The sequence below is a fragment of the Puma concolor genome, chromosome B2 (genome assembly GCF_028749965.1).
Source record: "Puma concolor isolate L17-30 chromosome B2, mPumCon1.1.hap2, whole genome shotgun sequence".
Classification (NCBI taxonomy): domain Eukaryota; kingdom Metazoa; phylum Chordata; class Mammalia; order Carnivora; family Felidae; genus Puma; species Puma concolor.
Window position 1 is genome coordinate 141,080,133 of NC_141671.1, and position 17,738 is coordinate 141,097,870.

At 43.1% G+C, this 17,738-nt stretch overlaps 1 protein-coding gene across 4 annotated transcripts in view; it reads right to left on the minus strand.

The window, feature by feature from the left end:
• Nucleotides 1-17,738, minus strand: part of CNKSR3 (CNKSR family member 3) — an 84,370-nt gene that overhangs the window by 58,676 nt on the left and 7,956 nt on the right. The gene's annotated exons all lie outside the window — the stretch shown is intronic.

A 17,738-nucleotide genomic window follows, 5' to 3' on the forward strand; every position in this document is an offset into this window, starting at 1 on the left:
GACTGAGGATTTGAATTAAGTTTAACTGTATAAAAATCACTTCTAAAATGTTTGAGGTTCATTTAAATAAAATGATGTGGAAAGATCTGTAAAAGAGTGTTAAATGTAAAAGCAAAGATAGGAATCAGATTCAAACTACCCATGAATGCATTTATATAAAAGAAAATAAATTACCTATCACTACGTATAAAAATTTATGCAAATATCTAGGAAGGGCTCTGGAGGTGCTCACACTCAACTCTGGAAAAGGAGAGGGTTTGGTAGAGAGAGCGACGGTCTTTTCTAATTACCTAGGGTTACATTGTTTACATTTTTCTTACAAGAAAGTATTTCTGTAGTATTACTGGACAAACAAAAATCAAATCTGTAGGCAACAGAAGGACAATGGGGGGCGGGGGAAACGTATGAAAACAAATCACATTCCTTGGCTCCCAAACATCTTATCGGAAAGGACTCTGCATTAATATTCTCGTGCTTACCAAGCTGCTCCACAAGGCTGCATCTCGGCCTGCGTCGTGAGCAGCAGCTGTTTCCTATCACTCCTTATCTGCTTCCTCCAAGGCCGTGAAAACTGCAAGGCAGCTCTGTCTGGTTCCAGAAGCTGAACTTATAAAACCGCGTCCACACCTTCACCCCAATGGCATCTTGGGAGGAAGGGCAGGAAGGCTCCAGATAGCAACTTGCTGCCTTTATATTTCCGGGTCTAAGGCAGAGTATTATTCCCGAACCTTCTTCCCTGATACACCTAAGCCATTGTCGAGGAGCCTCTAGGCACCTGACAGTCCACACTAGTCTCGGCCTCTACCTAGTCACGACAGCCATCATACTCAAAGACATTTAATGTTCCTTGGCCGAAAAGAAAACAGAGGGTTACTGATAAACCTTCAAGCACTTCTGAAACAGGCTGGAAAAAGAGACAATGTGAGTACAACTTATTGATTTCCACAACTGGCCATGACCCCACTACCAACTTCAGCCTCCAGCACTGCCGACGGACAGTTTTTAGTTTCCTAAATCTCTTCACCTAGAAGGTCCCACCCCCCTCCCCAACAGGCTGGAAAACTCCCCTTTATCCCATAAAACCATCCTCAAGCAACTGTCCCTTAAACTGTGTGCGTGTGTGCGTGCACACCCACCCCCCCCCCACACACACACACTGCATTCTGTGCTCCTGGACCTGTACCCATATTCATTACTGAATGTCCCAGACCATATTGTGTAGTCATTAGTGCTGACATCTCTCCTGCTGGACTGGACGCTCCTGGGCACTGGATCTCCACAGCTGACCCTGAGTCTAGCATATCACAGGTGATGAATACGGGCTTACTGATCTGGACTTCAGTGTAGACAGGACAAGGACTATGAAGCCCCACACTGCACCCGGCGGGGGGGGGGGGGGGGGGGGGGTGGGGCTACAAGGCTATAAATGAACAGGACTGGGAGCCGGGATGTGAATAGGGTGACTTTGGGAGAAGAGTATGATCACAAACGTTCTGGGCTGGGAGGATGGAGAATTCCGTTCTGATCTAGGTCCTGCCACTGCAGCTTGGCTGTGTTAACTCTCTGAGCCACCATTGCTTTAGCTGTGAAATGAAACCATTTATTGGCTCAAATGAACCTGTATGTGGACTGCATAATCTAAGGTTATCACCGTCGCTCAAAATTACAGCTGGTGATGGAGAAACACGTGGAAATCAGAATGCCAGAGCCACAGACTGAAGAAAAAGGCCCTCCTTTGTTATAGTCCCAGAAGTCAAAAAATAGCCCAATTTTCCTAATAAACAGGCCATCTTCCAGTTCACAAACCTAAACAGGATTAGAGCTCAGCACCGCTCAACACCTCCCTCTTCTTCACTCCAAGGAATCCTTCTGGTCTCCCTGATCGCAAACCTGTCAGGATCTGCCCCCATCCCTTCTCCCAAATAAAATGAATAAAAATTTCAAAATAAAAATAAAGCGCTATGATTTTGAGGCAAAGACATCTGTTGCCAATTTAAGCAGCAAAGGAATACTGACAGCAATCCTGGGTCTTTAAGGCTTGTAAACAGACAGTCAATTAGCCACACAGGCCTGCTGGCTCGCCTGGCCGGATTGCTTCAGGCCTTTGGAGGGGATTTTTAGCTTGGCTCACCACCCCCGCTTTCTTAGCAAAATTGCCAGTTCCACCAGTGACAGTGCTACCAATCAGCATGGATGTTACCTCTCTTTTTATCGGATCTTCAATGGATTTTTTAAATCTTTTAAATTCGGTGTACAAGTTTGAAAATTGACAGCATCTAAAATACACCGTGCATTAAAGCATGAGTAGCAGCTTGCATCTCCCTACACAGAATTCTAAAGCTGTAACGGGGAAGGGGGGCGCCTGGGTGGCTCAGTCGGATAAGCGTCGGACTTCAGCTCAGGTCATGATCTCACAGTTCGTGGGTTCAAGCCCCACGTCGGGCTCTGTGCTGACAGCTCAGAGCCTGGAGCCTGCCTCAGATTCTGTGTCTCCCTCTCTCTCAGCCCCTCCCCTGCTCACGCTCTGTATCTCTCTCTCTCTCTCTCTCTCTCTCAAAAATATCAACATTAAAAAAAAAATAAGCTGTAATGAGAGGGTGGGGACTGGTATGGATAGATAGGTCACAAATATATTTTTTGAAGTAATACATAAATGTAAAATAATTAAGCAAATGCAAGAAGTTGAAAACTGACCTAGATGAAATTATGTGCCAGTTTCTCAAAAGAGAAAGGGACGTCTTTGGCTAATACAGATTTATTCAGTTTTAAGACAACTCTTCTACATTTGTCACTGCTGAAATCCTGTGCCAGAGCAGGTACACATGGATGAAACTACAAACACACCTCTTCCCTTGCCTCCTCACAAACGCCTTACCAAAGTCTACTTGCTCTGTAAACAAGCAACTCAGGCAAACCCTTCCGCTTTTTATTTCACACCCCATGCCTCCCAAAAGTGACACCAGGTATGAGTCTTGCTCATAAACCCAATGACACAGTGTTTCATGTCACTCCAGGACCCTCTCTGCGACCTGTGGGGACCATCCTCTCCCCTTGCACAGGGAACCTAAAAGTCCTTTGAGAAGTTTGTGACTTTCTAGGATTCTGAAGTTGAGGGAAGCAACTCTGGTTACTAAAGAACAGAAGTAAATCACCATCCTGATAGCTATTCCCACAGTGCTTACAGGAGCACATCTTACGAAATAACTTCTTGGCTCCTAAGAAGAAACCGGGCTGGTTTTCTTAACTGGGCTTGGTGAGACGGAGTGCCTTCCACTGGGGCTGTTGAGCCAGATGATGACAGAGGACTATTACTCAGTGGAATACATACTACACTGAGGAGGACACACCCAAGGGTTGCTGTCACCCCACCGGTTATCAAAAGCCCCACTAAAGCAGGCAATGTAGTAAGTCGAGGACATTAATTGCGACACCACACCGGCTTAAGAGGCCAGCCTTTGGCAACAGCCTGCCCTCTGACTTTTACTGCTTGTACTCTACAGATCACTGTTAGCAGCTGTCAGCTCTCAGAACAATCAGTTAGGGGAATAACCAGGGGGAGAGATTTAAGAAATCATCCACACCTGGGGTGCCTGGGTGGCTTGGTTGAGCCTCTCATTCTTTTTTTAATTTTTTTTTTTTGATGTTTGTTTATTTTTGAGAGAGACAGAGCATGGGCAGGGGAAGGGTGGAGAGGAAGGGAGACACAGAATCTGAAGCAGGCTCCAGACTCTGAGCTGTCAGCACAGAGCCTGACATGGGGCTCGAACTCATGAACCACGAGATCATGACCCAAGCCAAAGTCAGATGCTTAACCGACTGAACCATCCATGTACCCCGAGTGTCTGACTCTTGATTTCAGCTTGGGGTCATGATCCCAAGGTTGTGGGATGGAGCCCCTCACTGGGCTCTGTGCTGAGCTTAGAGCCTGCTTAGGATCCTCTCTTTCTCCCCCCCCCCAACTCATGTCCTCTAAATTAGAAGAAAGGAAAGAAAGAAAGAAAGAAAGAAAGAAAGAAAGAAAGAAAGAAAGAAAGAAAGAAAGAAAGAAAGAAAGAAAGAAAGAAAGAAAGAAAGAAAGAAAGAAAGAAAGAAAGAAAGAAAGAAAGAAAGAAAGAAAGAAAGAAAGAAGGAAAGAAAGAAAGGAAGGAAGGAAGGAAGAAAGGAGGAAAGAAGGAAAGAAAGAAAGAAAGAAAGAAAGAAAGAAAGAGAAAGAAAGGAAGGAAAAGAAAGAAAGAGGAAGGAAGGATGGAAGGAATAAAAAAGAAAAAAGAAAACAGAAAAAAGAAAGAAAGAAAGAGAGAGAGAGAAAGGAGGAAAGAAACCATCCACATCTTAAAGTTTAGGAGGTGGAACCAGCATCCCCTCTATTCTATGCCATTTTATATCAATACATCCCCCAAAATATGCGATCCAATCTTCTTTTTGCCCTTCCTCACTGAGCTGTAACTTACCATTTGTAAAAGGCAGGGTGTCTGTGTTTAATTCAAAACGATTCTGTTGGAAATGTGAATTTTTACCCAGGATATCCCTGTAGTCTATGCAGCCAAACAACGGCTAGAGTTTTATCAAGCACTTGCTATGTGCCATATAGTGCTGTACTGTGGTACCTGCCTCACCTGCATTATCTCACTTACCCCTCAATACAAACCCTGAAAATTTAGTAACAGCATGACCCAAATTTAAAAACAAGCTAGTTGACTACAACAATGTATATGACTTAGCCTACGTCACACATCTAGCGGTAATGGGTCCAGACGTCAGCAGTCAGCCCTGGTCTTAACCACTACACATTATAGCAGCCACAAATGTTTCTGAATGAGGAATGAACCACACACAAACACACAAATGTACACAACCATGGGGGGGGGGGGGTTGTTGGAGAAAGGAAGAGAACTATGAATGAATGCATGAATACATTTTCCCTTCAGGCAGAATCTTTAAGAGTTAAACAATTGTTCCTCTATCGCAGGGCAATTAACTTCAGGCATGTGCTCCAACCTTCACCCAAAGCAGACAGATTCCATTGAGTGCCAGGATTTTTCAAAGTCAATTCCAACTTTGTTAGAGAGACTTGAGGGTTTTACTTTTACCTTCCTCCCTATCAAGTGTTTACCAAAGACCTTTATTGTCTGGCCCCAATTTGAGAAGATAAAACAGACACCGTCTCAGACCATCTCAAGTGCAAATGTTAATCCCATCATTTAGCTTTAAGATGAAAATGATCTTCTTAAAAGAGAAAAAGAATGTTAACTGCACGGCATCAAACCAAAGCAAACCAACCAAAGCAGCTCTATTCCTAACATCTCACAGCAACAATATGTCACGTTCATTATAATTTTGGATCTGTAAAAAGCAAACAAACCAACAATTACAATAATAAGGTCTATAGTACACAGGTTGCTTTTATAAGATAGGATAGTCTTATAATGTCTTTATAATAATATACAGTTATTACCAAGATGATAATTATCTGCCTTACTGCACAAAATTGTTTTCAGATCTTCTGATGACAATTAAGTCATTATAAAACACAGATTTCACCTCACTGATCACTTCCAGGAAATCTCCCACAATTGAATTTAATAAAATAGATTATCTTAGATCCTTAGATTTCACCCTGAATTCCTAAGGTTGCTTATAAGCATTTATACTTTTTCTTTTGTTAATAGTCAGTCTTAGGAAATGCTCCTTTTCTCCTTGATTAAAACATGATTTTAGGAGACGGAATTTCTATGGCAGAGCTGGAACATTACATTATCTCAAGTTAGAGTTAATTTTTAAACTGGAAATACGATAAAGGGACCAACAACCATGTTACCTTAATTAAATATTTTTGCAATATCCATTCTAGGGCTTAAAAAAAAAAATGAAGGAGAAACCCAAAACACGCCTTGGGATATGAGACACAGCCACTGATGCAAAAAGAAGTTATAAAACAGAATTCCAGGTTGCTAACACACACAAGAGAAGGATGTTAAATTGGTTAAAGTAATAGATAATAGATGTGCTACAAACCATCACATACTCAGAAATTATTGCGGGGGAGGTTAGGAGTGGGGGTGGGAATAGAAGCAAAAAAAAAAAAACTGGTTTTTTAAATGGTAACTATTAAAACACTAAAATTTTACCTTGTCAAATTATTTTTAAACCACGTTCCACTGAATTAGAATTGTGGACTGCTAAGGATAGAAACTTTCCCAGAACTGAGTATATGTTTAACCCTGGGACGATGTGGCAATGTCAACCACCCACAACAATCTGGGAAACAATGCGAAGCAAGAGAAGGGGCAGCCACACCCTTCAGAGGTGGGTTCTTACTTTGGTTTCTCATCCAACCATAATCAAGCCCTATTAGTTTTAAGTATAATCTCAATGTCCTTCCAGAGTTCAGGACCTCGGAGATGAACGCCCAGGTGGCGGCGCCTGGATCTGGTACAGCAAGTGTGATTCATCCGGGCCTGGGTCTGAAATGTTCTGAGTCTGTATTTTTAAGATGTAGGTATAAATTGCATCATGCTAAAAGTCAGAAAGGGAGGAGGAGAACAGTATATCTTAAAGGTGGAACATCCTTCTGGGGTTGGGAAGGAAGTGATTTCCTAACCTTTGAGTGAGATTTCTGACCACTTCTGGATAATAAATTCCTACAAATGCTAAGCTATGCTTTTTGGCTCACCCCACCGGAGTGCAGACTGAATATATAAAGACTACATTATAGGCTGAGCTAGAAACAATCATCAATCATTAATCAGCCATGGGCAGCAGACTGGAAGTGATAACACACAGAACACCCACAGCTCAAGGTGTAACTCCACACCGCACTCCCCCCCAAAGCACTTACTTCCTCTGAGCTCAGCCTGCCCCACCCAACTCCCAGGCTCTGTTCCTCTCCATTCCTCACAGCCTTCCCTTTTCTCTCCCACCACCACCAGACTTTGTTTCATCAAGTCTGTGTTTTAGCAGTGTCTCTGTGTGTTAACGAAGAGTTTCCATGTTTCCTTGTGCTAAAAATCTGACCGGTTTCACAATTCACAGATCAAGGAAAATAAATACCCAGGAAGTCAAGAAAATTTTCACACAGAGCATTTAACTGAGACTTCTTAAAATTCAGGGACTCCCCTACAGTGGAGGGACAAGTTCACTGTGGGTCATAAACCCAGTATCATGCTCTGTTCCAGAAGAGTCAAGTAAGTGCCTCTGCAACAGGATCCTGAATCAAATAACATACAGGATCCTTAAAAAATATAAACACATATATGGATAGTTACACGTATATGTGTGAGTAGATATATATATGTATGTACGCATATATATGCATACACACACACACACACACACACACACATACACACACACGTACACACACACAGAGATATTATGTATGTATATACGGGCACATGCACTTCCTCCAGAATAGAAGGCTACTCAAAGATCCTAATTTCTTCATTTGTTTCCACCTGCTCGGAGGCATAAACAGGGCCCCGGTGATCTATTCCGCTCCCCAAATACAAACCTCTCCAACCTCATCTCCTTCCACTCAACCTCCTGATAGGTACAGCACAATCAAGTTCTTTCAGTAGCCAGTACTTAAATGCCTGGCTCTCTCTTGCCTTTCAGTTTTCTGCCAAATATTTTCTTTCCCCTCCCTAATCCAGGCCGGGTTACCTCTTGCCCATACTACAGGTCTTGATTTGAAAGTGGCCTTCTCCAAGAAGCCATTCACGCATCACCCATTCAAACCCGAGTTAAATACTCCTCCTCTGCACGCCTAGGACACCCTGTAGCTTAAATGCCGATGGACTGGTCTGTGTGTTCCCCTTGACAGAAAATGTCAAAGACACCAGGGATCCTTTCTTGTTCACTACACCTATAAGAGATATTATAAATGACAGGTTTTCAATAAATATTTGCTGACCTATATGTAAAGTTATTTGGTTTATCTATTGGCACCAGCTTTCCTGCTAACAAATGGCTTCCACCTATGGGCTGTAACAGACATTGTTTATATATTATTTTATGGCATTCTGAGTATTTCAGACAAATCTTACGATATATGAAGGTAAATGATCAGCAACAGGGAATTCTCCCAAGGTTTAGGATCCATCCGTAACAAATCTTTCCTACCTAAATGGGTTAACTAGGGAATATCACAGAACTCAGGTAGCTATTTACTCTCATTTCCAAATTTTCATTTCCAAAAAATGTGGGGAAAAAACGGGGAAGGGAGAATTTCTGCTGAATAACTCTTCTCTATGGAAGCCACAGTACACGGTCATTCACTAAGAGAATGGCTTTGTTAGTATTAAAATAAGAGATTGCATCATCTACACTGTACTTTATCCAGTTAGCATAACACGTCCCAACAGATCAAATAGCTAGTCACCAAACAGTTAACTACTTCAAAATTTGGGTATCGATTTTAAAGAATTAAATTAAAATGCATTCAGTACCTCAGTCATACTGAGAACAAACCAGAGCTGTGTTCTTTCAGGAAGCGGATGGTCTCTCAGACATCAATTCCTCTTTTCCATTTGTTCTTGGATATACTCAGACTTCTGCTGCCATCAACGCACTGAAACTAACCCGGCCGGTCCACCCATGTCCCCTACGTGGCTCACTCAAAATGCTGGTCAGTTCTCTGTGCTCCCCTCACCAGCCTGGCCCAGCTGACTACACTCCTTCCTTCTGGGAATACTTTCTGCACTGGCCACCAGGGCCACCCTCTCCTTGCTTTCCTTCTACTTACTGGCAGCAACTTCACAGCAATCTTCCTGGTCCCGGTCGCTCATCTTCCAGACTTTCAAAGGTTGAAATACCCCAGGTTTTCTTTTCTCTTCATTTGTCTTCTTTTGCTCATTCATTTGGTGACCCATCTGGTCTTGAACCAGTCCCCACCACCCCATTAATCCAAACATATATCCAACTGCCTACTTCACTTCACGAACACACGCTGCAAATTTCAAATCGGAGTATTCCCGTAACCATCTCCTCCTTCCAACTCCCCAGGCCAAGTACTCGATGAGTATCTTCTTACACCAATATCCAATCTCCCAATTGGCCTTTCAGAACACCTGGAACATGGCCACCTCTCACGGTGGCCACAGCCACCGTGGGGTGCCAGTGTCATCTTTCACATGATTGGTGTCATAGCATCCTGTTCCTGATTCTACCCATGTTCACTTCAGTCTTCTCAACACAGCAGCCGCTGTAACTTTAAAATGTATATCTGATAGCACTCCTTGGCTCAAAATCTACTGGCTCACCAAACACCAAATTAAAGCCAAACGTACAATATATATAGTGATCTCTAAGGCTTTGCACCAGCTGGTGTCTGATCTCTGATCTCCCCTCCTGCAGCTCTTCCCTTTGCTCACTCTGCACCAGTGGCTCACTCTAGCCACCTTGCCTCACCAACACGGCAAGCACTCTCCTGCCTCGGGGCATTCGCACTTGCTGTTCCGTCTGCCCAAACATTCCTCCACCCGTCAGCCTCACTGCTCACTGAAATCCTTCCCTGGTCACCACAGTGAACACTGCATCCCCATTCCCTTCCTGCATCCACCGATGCAGCCCGTCGCCCCTCCACCCCTAGGTGCTACAAATTTTACTTACATCCTGTCTACCCCCACTAGCAGAGCAGCTCCAGGAATATAGGAACGACTGTCTACTTTGCTCACGGTTGTATCCGCAGTTCTTAGGACAGTGCCTGGCACAATGCAGGCATTCAATAAATATTTGTTGAATGAATGCATGGTGACTATGAAACCCTCGCTACACTTGGTGGGAATATCCATTAACGGGACACTCTAGTGAACAGACTAAGAGTTAGTTCTATTTCTCCTCATGTGGCCTAGGAATACAGTACTTCATCAAAAACCTCATTTCTAGAACTAACTAATGTGAAATACAAGTGACTTCATTTCCGAATACCAGGTAAATGGAGTTAGTACTAATATAAAAGTCATAGATGGGAAATTAGCAAGTTTTAATAGAAATATCAGCCACATAGAACCCTGGGATAGATGGTATTAAAAAACAACAACAACAACAACTACCATTTTATAGCTGGCCCTATTACACAAAGAACTTATTAACTTTATCTGAGGGAAATCGCAGAAAAAAATCACACCTACTTCTTAAAGTTGGTTGGGTCAACGAGATGAATAAGAAAATGGGCCATATCATATCTGCCCCCACCTTCCCTTTAGTGCCGGGCCCTTAAGAGCCCTACACACCCTTGGCTCTCTCCAGGTTGGTCTTTCGAATCACCCACTTGCTTTGGCAACGCAAAGAAGGCACTGATCTCACGGAATCGAGCTCACGCACCCACACAGCAATTGCAACCAAGCATGTCAGCCAGGACTGCTGATACTCGCTAAGCATTGGACGAAACTTGAGGAACTACTCCAAGATGAATTTTGCATTTATCAGCACTGATTTTGTATCTCCATTTACATGCTATCCTTGTAGGACTCTAATCTTCTCTTTTATTTTGCATTCCATACCTTCTAATGAGTGGTACGGAAATAATTCTGGGTGTCATATTCATGTATATTGCATCATTTCACACTCAAGTATGAGAACCTAAATTTCAGCTAACACTATCCAATTTTAACACGTTTCATGTGCCAAGCTGCATGATATTTACACCTCATTAAAACATGAGACAATCAGAGTGCTGTAATAAGAGAGGGCACTGTGTTTTCTTAGGGTTTGAATCATGCAAGACGTTGGCACATCATGCAAGATGCATCTTCTACAAACTGGATGAGTTTTTGAAGCTGCTATCTACAAGGTGTGCTCACCCTTGAACCTGCAAAACAGCTCCTCCCAGAATTCAACACTTTTTACTGGTACTTCCCTGTGGAGTCACTGAGTCACAAAACCTGGACATTGAAGTCCCTTCTACCACTCACACATCAGACCCTCCTGGGGCTTCCAGATCACTCTTGGGCAGTGCCTCTCTCACCATTCTTTTCCCTCCTTTTGTTCCCAAGCCCTCCGTTCTAGCTCAGGCCTCCCCAGCGCTCCACCCAGGACCCCAAATGCCCCGTAGAGCAGGTCTCTTAACCCCTAATCACTCCTCCTCCTCCTTGGAGCCTTCCCTACTTCCTACAGTTCTAGCAGCAACACGCCTCCATTCAAACCCTTCTGTAATTTCCCCAGTGAATGAAGAACAAAGTTCCTAAACGTCAGTGGCTCTCAAACCGTGGTTCACAAACCACCTGCAAAAGACACCGGGGGCTGTCCACTACGAATGGGACTCTAGGCCCCCACCATGAACCTACAACATTAGCAAACTCTCTGGCAATTAGGGCCACGAACCATCTGGTCCTTACCAGAGGCTCTTATGCCCACTAAAATCTGAGTGCTCTTGAGTCTTGCAGTCATACAACACGGCTGGACACACCTGGCTGTGCCAGACAAACCAGCCCACACAAGACTGAAAAACAAAAACTAAAAAAACACAGGCTAGCTATTTGAAGGTAACAGAGAGCTGCCACGGCAGCCAGGACTTGAGAGGTCAAGATCCCGGAAAGACAGGAAAATGAGTCCAACATTCTCTCCCACGTTGCTCTTTGCGGCTTCTCTGATTCCCAAGCATCCCGAAGACAAGAGGCCACGCAGAAAGTAGCCATGGCTTAGAATACGAGAGAAAAAGCATTTGATTATCTTTGAATGTACAAACAAGAGAATAAAAGCCACCTCTAATTCTATCATCCTGAGACAACCAATGCTGGCATTGTAAATGTATTTCCTTCCGGTCTCTTAATGTATATTCTCATGATCTCAGAATTTTAACTTATGAGAAAACTAGAACCTAAAATCATGAAGTGATTATCCAAAGGCTACATCATCCCTATTAAATATACTTGAAAACTATCTTTCCCCATTTACAACAGCCCAATCACATATGTTTAAAAAGAAAAGAAATAGGATATTCTCCAGAATTTTTTTTTATTGGTTGATAAAATTATAGGTTAAATTTAAGGAGGTCAATTCAAATCTTACTGTTCATAACATAAATGTTTTCCCCTTGCCCTCGTGACTTATTACCAGCCAACTTACGTTGGTATCCACCAAAGAGCAGCTAGGTTGAGAGGTCAGGTTCTGGAAGTCAAATATGTCTTGATTCAATCCCCATTTACTCATTACACAACCTCAGAGAGGTCAGGGCCTGGTGTTCTTAACTCCAAAATGAAGACCATAAAAGTGCCCCTGTGAAATAAGCATTCTGAGGACTAAACGAGATAATCCACAAAAACTCCCCAGCAAAGACCTAGCGCGTAGAAATCTCAATAAACACCACCTGGTAACGGCTGCCTCCTTACGAAACCATGACCTTCTTGACGACAGGCTTCATTTATATCTAGCTCATCTTTTTGTCCCTAGCATAAGGCAGAGTAACTGGTATGAAAAAGGAGATAGATAGATAGATAGATAGATAGATAGATAGATAGATAGATAGATAGAGACAGATTTTTTAATCTGTTAAGAGGAAATTAAGGGTTGAAATAAAAACTTTATGAACATTTAACATAAGGTTATAACGAATATATTATGTGTCTGTATACACGTGTGTATAGTCTGTATACTTATGTGTTAACACACATATATACGGACTATTTACTTACAAAGCAAACCAAAAGATTCAAATATTCCATAATTATCCCCGAAAAATTTGTAGATTGCATTTTGGAGTGAGTTCTACCCCGGTGTACGTACTAACACTAGTGCTTTTCTTGGTTTTTTTGTTTTCTTTTGTTTCCCAATTCAGAGCACCACGAAATAGAAAGACCTTAAGTCAACTGACAACTTACTAAATCAAACAGGATCCCACAAACTAGCACAAAAATTTGGAACATATACCCTACTTTAAAATCCTTCTGTACAAAGGAATGAATTTATGTATGAATGAACTCTTTCTGCACAAACAGAAACAGTTCCTGTCAGGAGCCAATACCGCACAGCCAACGGCAAAATAAACTCAATCAAGAGAAGCCACATTCCTTTTTCACACTGAAGAGGAACTACCTAATGGTCTGCTACGCCCAATAAGGCATTGGTATTTTTGACCTAACAATACCTCAATGGAATCACACGTTGCAATGTTGGGAATAACGGAACTAGTTAAATGGCAAAATGAAATTACGGGTAACCAACAGATTTACTAAACAGCTGAAGAATTACTGTGGAGCTAACCGTATTCACATCTTAGAGGTATGTTTCTCACCTGGGCAACTAACACCTGACCAGAGTGGTCCACAGAGGGAATGACAAACTGACCCACAGATATATTTTGTTTGTCCTGTGCCAAAAAAAGCCTGTGAGCGGTTTTCTAAAACCTGGGCAATGTCACATACAAAGCCAGATCTCTAGCTTCATTGTGAAACAACAAGAAAAAGCAACGAAAATCAGAGATCTGGAAACCGTAGGTCTGGTCAGCCAAAACTGGGCAACCGGCTTGTCTTTGGGCGGGAGGCAGTCTCTACAACTTTCTGCCCTCTTCTCACATGTACTCCTCCATTTCCATTCCCGACACTGCCTGCCTGCCCCCTGCCGTCAGCTGTAGTCTGTAACTCTTGTTCCAAGTCCCAGTGCCCACCCTGGTCTTGTTCATTTCTGTAGCGTCTCTTCTAGTTTGGACTCTCTCGGCCTTCCACAACCGCAGGGGCTCCCGAACCCCACCTGCATGGGTTCAGTGTCCACGTACTAAATGAAAGAGCTCTTCACCTTGATCTTCCATTTATTTGCTGCTCTGAGTATTTCTCTCGTCTGCTTTCCTTCCCTCACTTCTCTTTGCATCTGCCTGCGCTGTTCAAAGCCAAAACTGGAGTGCTAAGTGAGAGAGAACAACTATCCAGCCTCTCTCTTAAGATGGAATGGGGGAAGGGGTTACATTCTGCGCCTCTATTAGAGCAAGGTCTGGAAATTCCACACAAAACCTAAACAGGTCCCTTCAGACCCCGAAACATTCCTCTCCTGTGTTTTCCTAAGGCTGAGCACTCAAAGAGGTCCACAACAAAAGGCTCCCAGGGCCTGGGGTGGAGCAGCTGGCTAGAAGCCTGCAGGAATAGCAGCTTCGACTCTCCCCTGCCCACTCTGGAAAGGACACTCAAGACAGAGGTACCGTAACTCATCCACTGAAATACGGAACAGCCGTCCCTACTGGAAAAGCTCTCCTTCCTTACTCATCACTCCGTACGAGTCAAAAACCAACTGTAGACAGGAATTATGGGGCACAGTCTGGTTGTTTTGTTTTTGTTTTTGTATGCGCTGCATGAGTGGTATAGACCAATGGTCCTCAAATTTTAGCCGGTACCAGAATCTCCTGAGGGACCTGTTACCATGCAGCTTCCCGGGTCCCACCCCCAGGGTGTCTGATTCTGTGCGTCTGGGAAGGGGCCCGAGAATTTACATGTGTGAGTTCCCAGGTGATGCAGATGCTGAAAACGTAAGTTCAAAAACAGTGATGGATGATGCGATGCTGGGGGACCCATGTGTATGGGGCTGGGAAAGGGTCTCGTGAAAAATCTCAGCTTAGAAATGTCGGGTGTCAGGTCCAGTATTCCTATACTTATAGGTGCTCATCACGTGTGCTGATTAGACGGTACCTGACAAGAATGGAGAATTCCAAAACGGAGGTGGTCTTCACAGATCAGCATTATAGAAGTTCTCCAACCTCGCCCAGGGGTACTCATAACCAAAGCGCTTCATAACATAGGTCTCTAGACATCTTCCTCACAAGGAGGATGACTGTTGTTTCCACAGACGCTACTCACAGCCACCTCATCCGTGCACAGTTAGTGTGGGGCTCCAGCTGGAATCCTTGTTAAAGAGGTGCTCACAACATCAACAGCTATTACATGAAGGCTGGTCCACTCTACGTGGGAAGCTAGTTTTCTTGTCTGAAAGATCACATTCAAGGCAGTGTGACGTGACTCTCTTTATAACACTGTGATGTAGGGGCGCCTGGGTGGCTCTGTTGGTTAAGCATCTGACTTCAGCTCAGGTCATGACCTCACGGCTTGTGAGTTCAAGCCCCACGTCGGGCACTGTGCTGACAGCTCAGAGCCTGGAGCCTGTTTCGGATTCTGTGTCTCCCTCTGTCTCTCTCTGCCCCTTCTGTGCTTACTCTGTCTCTCAAAAAAGATAAAGACATTAAAAATACTTTTAAAAAAACACTGTAATGTAAAATTACTCTGGGAACATAAAAGACTATTCAATTAACACAGGTTAAAGTGGGAAACGCGCGCGCGCGCGCGCACACACACACACACACACACACACACACACACACACACACACTGCTAAATCCAAAAGCACTGAAATTTCCCCTCTGCTGCAAATCTCTGAAAATAGGAAATAGAATGTTTCCTTTCACTAAAAGGTTTTCCTCAGGAAAGCATGATTCAGATTATCATAATCACCGCCTTTTCTGATAGATAACACGTAGGGGTTCTCCTCTAAAAGGGCTGACAGATTTTCTTCTTGGGGAAAAAGGGGAGGGAAGGGAGCATAGGTATGTGTCGCAACCTTCCAGGCTATTCTCATATAAGCCTACCTACCGTCATTTCTCTGACACTCTACCCTACTGATAAGTAATGCATTAAATGTTTAAAAATGAATTCAATTCTTACCTGTTGAAAATCACTCAATACACCATCTATTCTACCAAAAATATGATGGCTTTCTTTTCTAAAGAAAATTAGGACGGTCTTTCAATGGAGCAAAAATACTTTAAATCAGATCTATCTACAAGTTCCTCTGACTCAAACATTTTTTAAGGTTTCCTACAGAGAGCTTTCTAGTTTTTACAACCTACTGATCTGCACTCTAAGGAACTGTTTTGCTCTAATAAACACAACTGCATTTGCCCTTCTGATCCCAGGTTAAAAACTGTTCAATCAGCCATTTGATGTCAAAGAAAACAAACTAGGCTAAGTCCACTTTCACAAAACCCCTATTCATAGATGAATAAACAGCTTCAGAAACTGTAGCTCCCAGCAAAATGTGCCAGGAAAGAACAATACCGGGAACAAAGCACGTGAACGCAAAAAGACAGATTTCCTCCTCTATTTAAATGACGAGAGAGTAATCAGGATGAGGGGAGACTAGGAGCTCTCCTAACCCCAGGAGGAAAAAAATGAAAAAAAAAAAAAAACAAACAAACGCACTAATATACCTCACGATTTCAAATATAATTTCAAAATGATCTATCAGTGAACCAACTCCATCTAGAACTTGCCCTCTCCAATGCTGGAGCCACCAAAGCCTTAGTCCAAAATACCATCATCTCTAGAATGCCTTTCAGCTGGCCTCCCTAAATTTACTTCTGCCGCAAACGCAAATCAGATTTGTTACTCTCTGGCTTTCCACAACAACTAGGAAAAACTGCAAACAGCTGACCAAGATTGAGGAGCCCCTCCATGATCTGGCCTCTGTGTTATCTCTTACCCCCTCTCTGCCCACCACCCCACCATCCTGGTTCTTCATGAGGCCACCACACTTCCTTTCCTCAAACACTCCAAATTCATTTGCACCTCGGGGCCTCTGCAACAGCTGTTCTCTCTCCCCTCTAATTTTCCAATTGTTGGTTCCGTCTCATCATTCATGCCTAAACGTCATCTTCTCAGAGAGGCTGCCCTGATGACACCATTGAAAGAAGTCCCCCACCCAATCACTTCCCTTCATAGCTTTCCTTTCTTCTTTGCACTTATCAGTAGTATTTTCTCGTTCGTCTATTTTGTTGTGGTGGTCACTGTCAGCCCCATAGTTAAAGCAGGGGTCTAACTCATCCTTGCACCTGGAACACAGCTGGATTTCCAGCACCTAGAATATGTGGAACCTGGTAGGTCCTAAGTAATTATTTGTTGAATGAATGAAGAAATACTTTTTACAACAGCATGGAACTGTCATCAAAATAAGTATTCCTGGGGCGCCTGGGTGGCGCAGTCGGTTAAGCGTCCGACTTCAGCCAGGTCACGATCTCACACTCCGTGAGTTCGAGCCCTGCGTCAGGCTCTGGGCTGATGGCTCAGAGCCTGGAGCCTGTTTCCGATTCTGTGTCTCCCTCTCTCTCTGCCCCTCCCCCGTTCATGCTCTGTCTCTCTCTGTCCCAAAAATAAATAAAAAAAAAACGTTGAAAAAAAAATAAGTATTCCTTCCGCACTGTTGCTCCTAAGCTCTTCTCAAGAAAGCGACTACAAAACCATTCTATGATACCCTCTAAGACCTACAAGGTCCTCAAAGGAGGTGAAGGAGATTGTCCAAGGAAACATGAGGAGAAGACAGAAAATGTAGTTAATTTAAACAGACCACCTGTGTATCAACAAAAGGGACCACCTATGTACCATGGAATTGTTATGAGTTATTAGTAAGCATGTGAAAAGTGACTATCAGCCACAACAGTGTTATATATTCAAACGAAAATAATCCAATTATACTATATATTAGCTTGGAGTTATTATGGATTAATCATTAATAATAAGCATATGAACATATATATGCCGTGCATTCGCTATACTGCCTCTTTTATTTATAACTAAAATCCTATGTGTTGGTTATTATCAGTCCCATTTTACAGATGAGAAAACTAAGGCAGCCTTGAAGAAGAAAAGTTACTTACCCAAGCTTTCAAACCAGTTAGTGTTAAACACAGAACATGAATCCAGTTTTATTTTACTCCAAAACCTATATATTATTCACCATAGCTGCTTGACATTCTCTCTCAAAGCAAT